Source organism: Rousettus aegyptiacus, unplaced genomic scaffold, assembly GCF_014176215.1.
Source record: "Rousettus aegyptiacus isolate mRouAeg1 unplaced genomic scaffold, mRouAeg1.p scaffold_m13_p_15, whole genome shotgun sequence".
Taxonomy (NCBI): Eukaryota; Metazoa; Chordata; class Mammalia; order Chiroptera; family Pteropodidae; genus Rousettus; species Rousettus aegyptiacus.
The window spans coordinates 6298391-6307874 of NW_023416290.1; the positions used below are offsets into that span (position 1 = coordinate 6298391).

General features: G+C 48.3%; 1 long non-coding RNA gene across 1 annotated transcript; it reads right to left on the bottom strand.

The window, feature by feature from the left end:
- Window positions 1–5711: 5711 nt before the first annotated feature.
- On the bottom strand, window positions 5712–7253 carry LOC107515176. The gene is made up of 2 exons (XR_001597960.2): window positions 6675–7253; window positions 5712–6183 (listed from the first exon to the last, which is right to left on the bottom strand). It is a non-coding gene; the product is annotated as an uncharacterized LOC107515176 (long non-coding RNA).
- Window positions 7254–9484: the final 2231 nt, after the last annotated feature.

Genomic DNA, 9484 nt, shown 5'->3' on the forward strand with positions numbered 1-9484 from the left:
TTTGTCTTTTTTAGCCATTCTTCCCTCCCCTACCAGGAAGTCCAGCCTCTATCAGACCAGGAAAGCATCGGAAACGGGTCAGCCTAGTTAGGACAAACTGGGCTATGCTGGAGGAAACCAAAGGTTACCGCCTTCGGGTACATGTGCTGATCGAGGGCTGTCACCAACTGTAACAGAGGCAGTTATGTCATACTTCTACTGTCCCTTATCAGCCCCTGTAAGCTGCCACCCCCACCAGCCCCAACCCTGGTTTCCAGCTCCCCCTCAACACACACACACACACACACACACACACACACACACACACACACACGGCCCTTCTACTGACCAAAATCACCCATCCACCAAAATCTCCTCCCCTCCTCCCAAATAATCTCTTGTCTCTCTATTCATGTTACCAAGTCTTTCATTTTTCTTTCTTTTTTATTTTTTGCACATTCAGCTTCCCTAAATATCTGTGTGAGTAAACCTTACTCAAACAGTAGTCAAACTTGAAAACTCAGTGATCTGAACTGAGAAGAGACTAAAATCGAACCCTGCTAAGAATTTGGATTACGAAAGAGGAGTTTCCCACTACACTAGGTGATTAAGAGGAACTATGTGTGCATTTGGGGCATTTCTGAGCAGCCACTGAGTAATTTATCAAAAGACAACTTTGAGTCATGCCCAGCTTACATCAATAACAAATCCACCGAGTCCCTATTGCTGGATTCGTGCTGATCTCGGTTGTGTGGCGAGTCCTTATTGTCTGAAAGCGCACTGCTCTCATTAGCGGTAATGTCCATGTCAGGCCCGGCCACGATCACTAAGGAAGCAGAAGTTCTTCTCTGTCTTCTCCTTGAGTTATTGCTTCCTCTCTCAGCTTTCAGAACTACAACCGAGTCTCGTACAGGAAAACGTGTCCTCCGCACAGAGGCCACGTACAGCCTTCTGCTCCCCATAATATCCCACGGGTCTCATGAATGTTTTAAAGGGCACTGCTAATGGAATTGTTTTGGGCGGTTGTGGCTTGCCGAAAGTGACGGTGATATGATTTAGCTTCATTAGCAACAATATAAAAACAATGTTAAAGAAAAGTCTTTAATAGCGATATCCAAATCCTACCATCCTCACGACATATCCATTTTTTCATATAGCTTCATTCAGAGCATCTTTTTTAAATATTTTACATTTTTTACATTCTTATTATCACTTAATGTATGATAAGCAAAACACCTCTACCTGCTGATGGCTGGCGTGGCTGGGTGATTATAGGCGAGCTGGCCACTATCCGCATCAAGTCTTAATCAAGCTTATTTATCAATACAACATTAATCTTTACTGACTGACAAAACTCATAGATATTCCAGTAAATAGCAATTTAAAATACTGTCTAGAATAGGTGTACTTTTTTCTATACTGCCAAGCAATTAACTATGCGAGGATGGGGACTCGGCGCCCCCACAAATTTAACTCAGTCCTGACACTATCTACCAGGAGACAGCATCAGACCCCATAGGTTAAGGGCTCAGTCCCACAAGGCCACCCCCACTTCAGATGCCGGTCGCAAGTCCAGGTTGTTACCTGTGCTTCTGACCAGCTGTCTAAAAAGCGAAAGTTCCCACGACCCCTTCCTGGGGTTCAATTTACTTGCTAGGTGGCTCGGAGAACTCGGGAAACCAGCTTACCTACTAGATGACCCGGCATCACAAAGGATATTAAAGGATATGAATCAACAGCCAGATGAAGCGACACAGAGAATTAGGTTGCAAACCAAGGCGCTTCCGTCCCAGTGGAGTGCGGGGCCCGGCATATGGAAGCCCGCTGGTTTCCAGCCGGGAAACTCTCTAAACCCGGTTCCTTTAGGTTTTTATGGAGGCTTCAGTATGCAGACATGATTGATTAAACCATTGGCCATTGGTGATCGGTGATCGGTGCGACCTCCGGCCCCTCTCCCTCCCCTCTGGTGGAGGTCGGGGTGGGAGTGAAAAATCCAACCCCGTAACCACAGTATTGGTTCCCCTGACAACGAGCCCTCGCCCTCGGGGGCTTTCTCAAAGTCACCACACTGACATAAACTCGGGCGTGATTGACAGGGGTTTGCTATGAATATCAAGACACCATTGTAGGCCTCGTCGCTTCAGAAATTGCAAGGGTTTCAGGTGCCAGAAATGGGGATGAAGACCAAATAAATATACATGCATTACTTATTATCAATCACAATGTCACCCCAACCTCCAGATTCTAAACAGAGAATGTAACCTTCACCACTTGGCTTCCCGACGCCCGTGGGACGCTCAGGTTTGAGAAACCGCGTGCAGGTGCGCCCCGACGACTGGACAGATGCCCTCGGCTCGGCTTTACGCCGTGTTCCCCAACTCCCGAGTGTGCCGCTGCGATCTCGTTACACCCTCCGTGCCCCTCAGCGGGTGTTAATGGAACTAGTCACCTCGCGTCCCGAAACAAGAAATAGACACGGAAACTTGTAAAACTGTGTGTGATCTCAAAAGTTATCCAAGAAAGTCGAACAGTGAGATGACTGGTTTTGCTTACTATATGAGCAAAGGTTTTTTAAACGGAGGACGAACACATTGCTAGGCAACCACAAGCGATTTGGTCTAGCCGGACTGTCAAACGTGAGACCGGGAAAAGCCGGAGGTGGCAGTCGGAGACCCAATCTATTCATCCATACATCGCACGAATACATGTCAAGGTCCTACTCTGTACCAGGCACCGGGATACGTGGTGGGCAAAAACAGAAGTGGCCCCTGCTCTCGCAGAGGTTACAGTCCAGCGCGTGGATCAAAGAATCACACTGATCCGTGTGTCCTTGTGACCTGGGTTGGCTGTTCTGCCACAGTGACCACTAGGTGTCCCTATAGCCATTCACTCCACCTGCAGTAACAGATCCCCAGCCGCATTGCTAGGCTCAGGCAGCCAAAATAAAGGCCGCTTTTCCCAGCCTCCCTTACAGTTAGGTGTGGCCATGTGACCAAGTTCTAATTACTGAGAGGTGAGTTAAAGTAGTGAATGTAATTCCCCTCGTGCCCTTAAAAGCACTTAAAAGCGGGTGGGTGTGTCCTCCCTTTCCTCCTCCTCCTCCCTCCCGCTGGCTGGGATGTGAATACAGTGGTGAGTCATCTCAGAGCAAGCCCGAGGGGCGATGACCTAGAGATGTCCGGCAGCAAGGTGAAAGGTTCTGGGCTCACAACGTCTCAGAGCCTCCAGACAAGCCCTGGGCTTAGGCATACACGGTCCTGCGAGCAAAGAATAAGCTTCTATCTAATTAAAGTCACCCGGGTCTCCGTTTCAGTGGCAGATCTCCGTCCTAACTAACACATGTTCTAGAAAGAGAGCTCTGTGAGAACGTGCAGGAAAGGTCATGACCTCCGCCGTGTGCTGGGGTGGAGGCGGGCTCATCTGACTAGCTGAGCTCAGATGGGTGGTGGGTGCGCTTAACTAGGCTGCGGGCTGGGCTGGGGTGGGCAGGAGGGGCCCGGGAGAGACTCGTTGAAAGAACTGAAAGTCCGCCGTAGCTGTAGAACCCCAAGAAAGAGCGGGTAAGAACGGCGGGAGAGCCGGCGATGGTCTGAAGGGCTCCAAGGCGGGGCCTTTGCTCCAAGCACAGTGGGAAACCATGAAACCGCTCTCAGCAGGAGAATGAGAGGGGGCGACCTGCGTTCCATCTCCGGCTCCTTAGTCGGCATCGGGGTACGCTTGGCGTTTGGGTAAGACCGTAGTGGGGCCTTTGCCGAGCGCCGCGGCCTCGCGGGCACCGGGACACACGCACCGGACCGCTCACGGCGGCACCGTCTGTGGTGGAAAACAGGAACGAGCGTACCCGCCTGCAGCAACGATATCGGGGGGCCTCGCAAGAACCGCGTTGCTCAGAAAGAAGACAGAGGTCAAAGGGCACAGAAGTTCCATTCCGTTCCCATCGTTCAAAAACAAGTGACGTTCTAATTTCTGGACTTGCAGGCCTGTGGACACCCCGAAGGCAGGGGACACGTTTCCTGTGGGGACCCCAAAGGCAGGGGACATGTTTCCTGTGGGGACGCTCTGTGTCGGGCACGGTGTCTGGCGTGCGACTCCAGCTGGACATTTGGGATGAATGGAGCATCACGGCTATCCTGGGTTGCAGTTATTAGGGAGCAGGGATCATCAGACGGTGTTCTTCTGGGAGGATAAAGATGAGAAGAGTGAACGAGGCTTAGCAAGCAGGGCGGAGAGCGTGTCCGGGGAGGGGCGAAGCGTGGCCCGGCGTGGTCCTGAGCACTCAGGAGCTGAGCCGTTTCACACTGACATTGCCTTTCGATTCCCTCCTCCTTCAAACACTCGGAGACAAACAGTTCTCCTCCCCTCTGACAGAATTACCTCATTTAAACATTCACGAATTTATCACATTAACTTACTTTGAAGAAAAGAAGAAAAAGTATTTCTTTCTCACACATTTCAGCCATCTGGTACTTGGTGGGTTGTCAAGTTGAAGAATGTCTTTTTATATTTCTAATAATCCATTATTATCTGTGAACAAAATTTTACCTCCGAAGGAAAGTGAGGATTTAGGTTCATCTCCCATTGTAACTCACATATACAACTTTTCTGACTGATCTATGAGAGCATGCAACACCCAAGACAAAATCAGAACGTAACAGAATGCTTTGAGAGGGTGAAATCCTGTTTCCTCCTCCAGCCTCATCCATCAGAGATGGTCCAGCTCAGAACTTCCACTTGGCATTTGAAGACAATTGAGTAAACCATTCCAACCATTATCTTTTCTTAATTCCTAAAAGAAATCAATATAAGGAAAATGGCTATTTCCACAAACTGAGGGGTTTTCCATAATATGCTTACAATGGTGACGTAAAAACCAATCAAAATAAAATAATTGCTATGTTCAGGATTTCCTTGAATTATGTTTGCAGAGCAAGTAGAAGTTTCTAAAAACAATTATATTTACTCACTAGAGAAGAGATGAGAATGAATAACAATGAATGTAATTTTAAAATAACTTCAGAAAGGTAGCATATATAATAGCTACGAATTACTTTATAACATCGCAAATAAAATTTACTCTTCCATGGGCAATATGGAAATCCCCAGGAATGGTTCTTATAAAGTTTAAGTGCATAATTCATCAAAAGGTGTAAGCAATTATTTGAGAGGGCAAGGGAGAAGGTTGCTGGGAGAAATATGAGATCTTAAGCTAGTTCACGTGCAAGGGGAAGTTCAGTTCCATAAACTTTTTTTTTCTTAATAGTGGGACATTTAGGATGAAGTGAAATCTGAGATCTTTAGGATACTATAAAATGCAGTAAAGAAATTCAAAGGGCAGTTACGCAAAAAGCCCTAAAATGACTTCAAGAGAAAGAATACGAGGCCACTATCTACGTAATATTTTTACAAGTCATTAACTCTTTTATGAGCAATGAAAGACCAGAAAAAAGAATTAAAAGAGCGATGTCTGATAACTCTATAAAATTGTCTTTTAAGTGTGGTTGTTTATGGAAAGGTGCTATCTAGGCCTCAGACCAGGGCCAGGCAGAAGTTTCCAGGGTGCTCATGGTGCCCCCAGCAGTCCTAGACAAGCAAGAAATAAGCTGCCATCCGATTTCAGTTACTGTTATATAAGGTTTTTGCCACAGGAGCCAAACTTGTATCCCAACTAGTGCTGATGAAGTCTGACTGAACTGAAAAAATTGAGGGTTTTTTGCCTGCAAAACTGAAGACGATGTCCCCAGAATATGATGATCTCACTAAGACGTGACAATCCAATCAGCAAGTGTTCCTCCTGGACGTTTCTCTCTGAAGTCCTCACCCGTACTGCAAGAAAGGCTTGTGAACGCATTGTCAATAAAATCAGGGCAGCTCCCTGGCATCCCTAAATTAAACCCAGTTTCTAAAAACAATTATATTTACTCACTAGAGAAGAGATGAGAATGAATCACAATGAATGTAATTTTAAAATAACTTCAGAAAGGTAGTGTGTGTGCGTGTGTGTGTGTGTGTGTGTGTGTGTGTGTGTGTGTGTAATAGAAAAGGATGTAAAGCATCAGAATAGAAGCATCTAGTAGAAAACGTGGGATGCATATCAACGCTTGGACCAAAATATCTTCTTGGTGTCAAAGAGACAAGCTTATCCCAGTATTTCTTCCTTCTTGTTTCTCTTGTTCATCCCAGTATCCTCAAGGCCCAACGCAGCGCCTAAAAAACAGCAGGCATTAAATAAATACTGAAGAAGTCCACTCACCTAGCCACCTTCCGATATTAACAAAAGTCCCCAAAGTGGAGGATGTGGGAACCCAGCACCCAGGGCCTCATTATGACTTTGATGGGTGTTGGCACTTGGGCCTTTGTGGGTTCCCACTTTGTATTAAAAAGATACACATTAAAAATTATATTTTATAACTGTTCTGGTATAAAGATGAATAGAGTCCAGAGTAGGTTCCTTGGTATATATTCATTGCTTATATGTTCATTTTTTTAATTCTGGTTTTAAGAGAAATTGAAATGAAAACATTTTGAGGACCCTAACCATCGTGCCCATGGTGCCTAATTGGAAAGTTGGCCCTGAAAGCAACAGCAATGGAAGGGTTAAAAGAACTGGAAAAGCTCAGAAGGGACCGGAAGGAGGGCCAGACTCTGGAATCAGCCCGAATCCTGGGATGGGGCGGACAGTGTAGCTGTGACTCAACTCGAAGGCTTTTAGCTGCAGTAAGAGTCCTCACTCCAAACCACGAAACCAGCAAAGTCCAGCTGCGCGGCGGGGTCCAGGCCTCGCTGATCGGAGCACTTCACAGTGTCTGTAGTTTCAGTTCTTTCTCACGCTCCATTCTTCTGTCCACAGCATCATTCATCCCAAGCCTGTTTCCCCATGGTCATCGGATACCCGTCAGCAGAAATGCAGGCAACTTCCCTCCTTGTTTACATCCAGTGAGGCAGCTGGGGAAGTCCAGTCCCTTGCTGCAATCTGACGAGCCAACCTCAGTCACGTGCCCAATCTGGACCACTAACAGTCCCCTGGGAATACGCTGCACTGGCTGACCTAGCAGATCGGGGTCTGGCCCTGGGGCTGGGGATGTGGCATACACCAGAACAAAATCAGGAAACAGGAAATGTCTGATGACCCACCCCGCAACGCTTGAACCCCCTCAAGAGTTCAAGGGTGCAAGCGTTGTGAGATGAGCTATTAGACATCAAGTAGATAAAATATATTTACATCAAGCATATAAAGTATTTACATCAAGTAGTAAAATGTATTTCCATCAATTATATAAAAAGGTCAAGGTACCTTTTAATCCAAGAGGAGATCTTACAGGAGAAGATTTGTGGAGACTGTTTTTGGAGAAAGCTGTGCCGTGAGCTTCACCTCCAAACTCCCTGCGTAAGGCAGGGGTCCCCAACCCCCAGGCCGCGGACCGGGTACCATTCTGTGGCCTGTTAGGCACCGGGCTGCACAGCAGGAGGCGAGCAGCCGGTGAGGAGCGAAGCTTCATCTGTCTGCAGCCGCTCCCCAGCGCCGGCATCACCGCCTCCACCCCACCTTGGATCCACAGCATGAGATTCTCGTGGGAGCTCCGGTCCCTGGTGCCACAAAGGCCGGGGACCACCGGCTTAAGGGGTGAAATGGAGATGGATGAGCACCTGCTCTCTCACCTCAACCCTGGGAGGGGGCTCCCATGGAGCCGCACACACAGCTTACCCTGCGACCCGCACGCTCGGGTGGCACCCTGTTGGAATCGATGCTTGGAAAACGTGGAGGGCTCTCTGTTGGTGCCATCAAGCCACAGAGGAGCTCCACGGTGCTCAGCGCACAGGTTCACACTCAGTCTTCACGCTTTTTAGCGCATCGGCCGATCGAAACCACTGGAACGGTCCCTTCGCCTGGCTCCCAACAGACCGGTATTCTGGGGTCCCTTCCAACTCGGTGACCCCTCTCGTGCTGGCTCCTCTTAAATCTCCAACCTCTGGATGACAGAGCCCTCTAGAGCTCAGTCCTGGGGCCTCTTACTTCCTCTCCCCACACTCTTTCTCTCTTTTCGTTGACATCTTCCAAAAGTTTATCTCCAGCCTGGAACTTGCTCTTGAAATTCAGACTCCCTTATCCACGGCCCTTTCTAAGTCTCACTTGAATGCCTAATAGATGTCGCAACGTGTCCAGAATAGAGTTATGATTCTCCCTCAAAACTGTTCCTCCCAACTTCCCCTTCTCAAGTAACGGCAACTCCATCCTTCCGTTTGCTCCAGCAGATATCGGCCATGACTCCTCTCCTCGTTTCATATCCTACATCCATCCCGGAGGCAAAAGTGTTTTTGCAGTTGTCTGTACCCCCAGAATGCATCCAGCGTGGACCGCTTCTCGCCACCCCCTCCATCATCTTTCATCTGGACTACTTCGTAAACCTCCCAACTTTCTCCTCTCTTCTACCTCGATCACTGCAAAAAGTTCCCGTGTTTTCCCCATGCTTGAGCAGACGGCGGCTAGAACAAGCCTTCCTGAAACGGGAGCTGATGTCATTCTCCCTCACGGAGCCCTCCAGAGGCTTTCCATCTCACTCACGGCAACGGACGAAGTCCCGCCACTCCGCGGTCCCTAACCCTCTCCCCCACCTCAGTGCTCTTCGGGCCACATAGCACGTTTGCTCCTAAAGCACCCTATCATTTACTTATTCTTCAGTCTCGTTCTCAAATATATAAGCTCCAAAAGGTCAGGTGTATTTTTTTAATCTTGGTTGTTAAATTCTGTGTACTCAGCATCTAGAACACGGCCTGACATACAGCAGGTGCTCAATAAATATTAGCCGTAGGATCGCGTGAATGTTTTGCTTTCTGTAGTTATGTATTGTTTAAATATTTTACAAGAAGAAAAGGCTCACTTATCCAATCAACAAATACAGAGTCAGGGTAAATTCAAGCTGAGGTGCTATGCTAGGTGCTGAGCAAAACAGGACCGACCTCCCTGCTGGGCTCACAGAGCTTAGCCTAGTGATGGACGACTAAAATAATGAAAAACGAGTGGTCAGCGCTATAAGAAAGGGAAACGTCCACAAAAGCTCATCGCGAAGCTGGCCCTGCCTGGGTGAGATGAAGGTGGGTGGGAGAGAAGGGATCTGGGGGACCAGGAAGACCACAGGAGACTGGTAGCAAGGCTCTGCATGGCACGATTTCTGTGTGATTTTCATCAGGACTGCCGCTGCCCAGTATTGAAATACATGAAGTGTGCTCCACGCCACCTGCTGATAAGTCCCTTAGTAGCACCTGAGCCAGGAAAGATCCACACCGGTTGCGGAGGTGAAGACGTGAGTGTGAGGTGGAGTGGAGGAGTGGAGATGAGCCGGAGGGGACTGTGTGGGCAAAGATCCTAGAGGGAGTACGGCACATTCTGGAACGCAGAGAGCAAGGGGAAGGTGGCCGGACAAGGGACTAGGAAGGGACAGGATGCGCGGAGTCCCGCAGGCCCTCCAACAGATTCCAGCTTTACCCACCCCACCCACCCCCTAAAAAT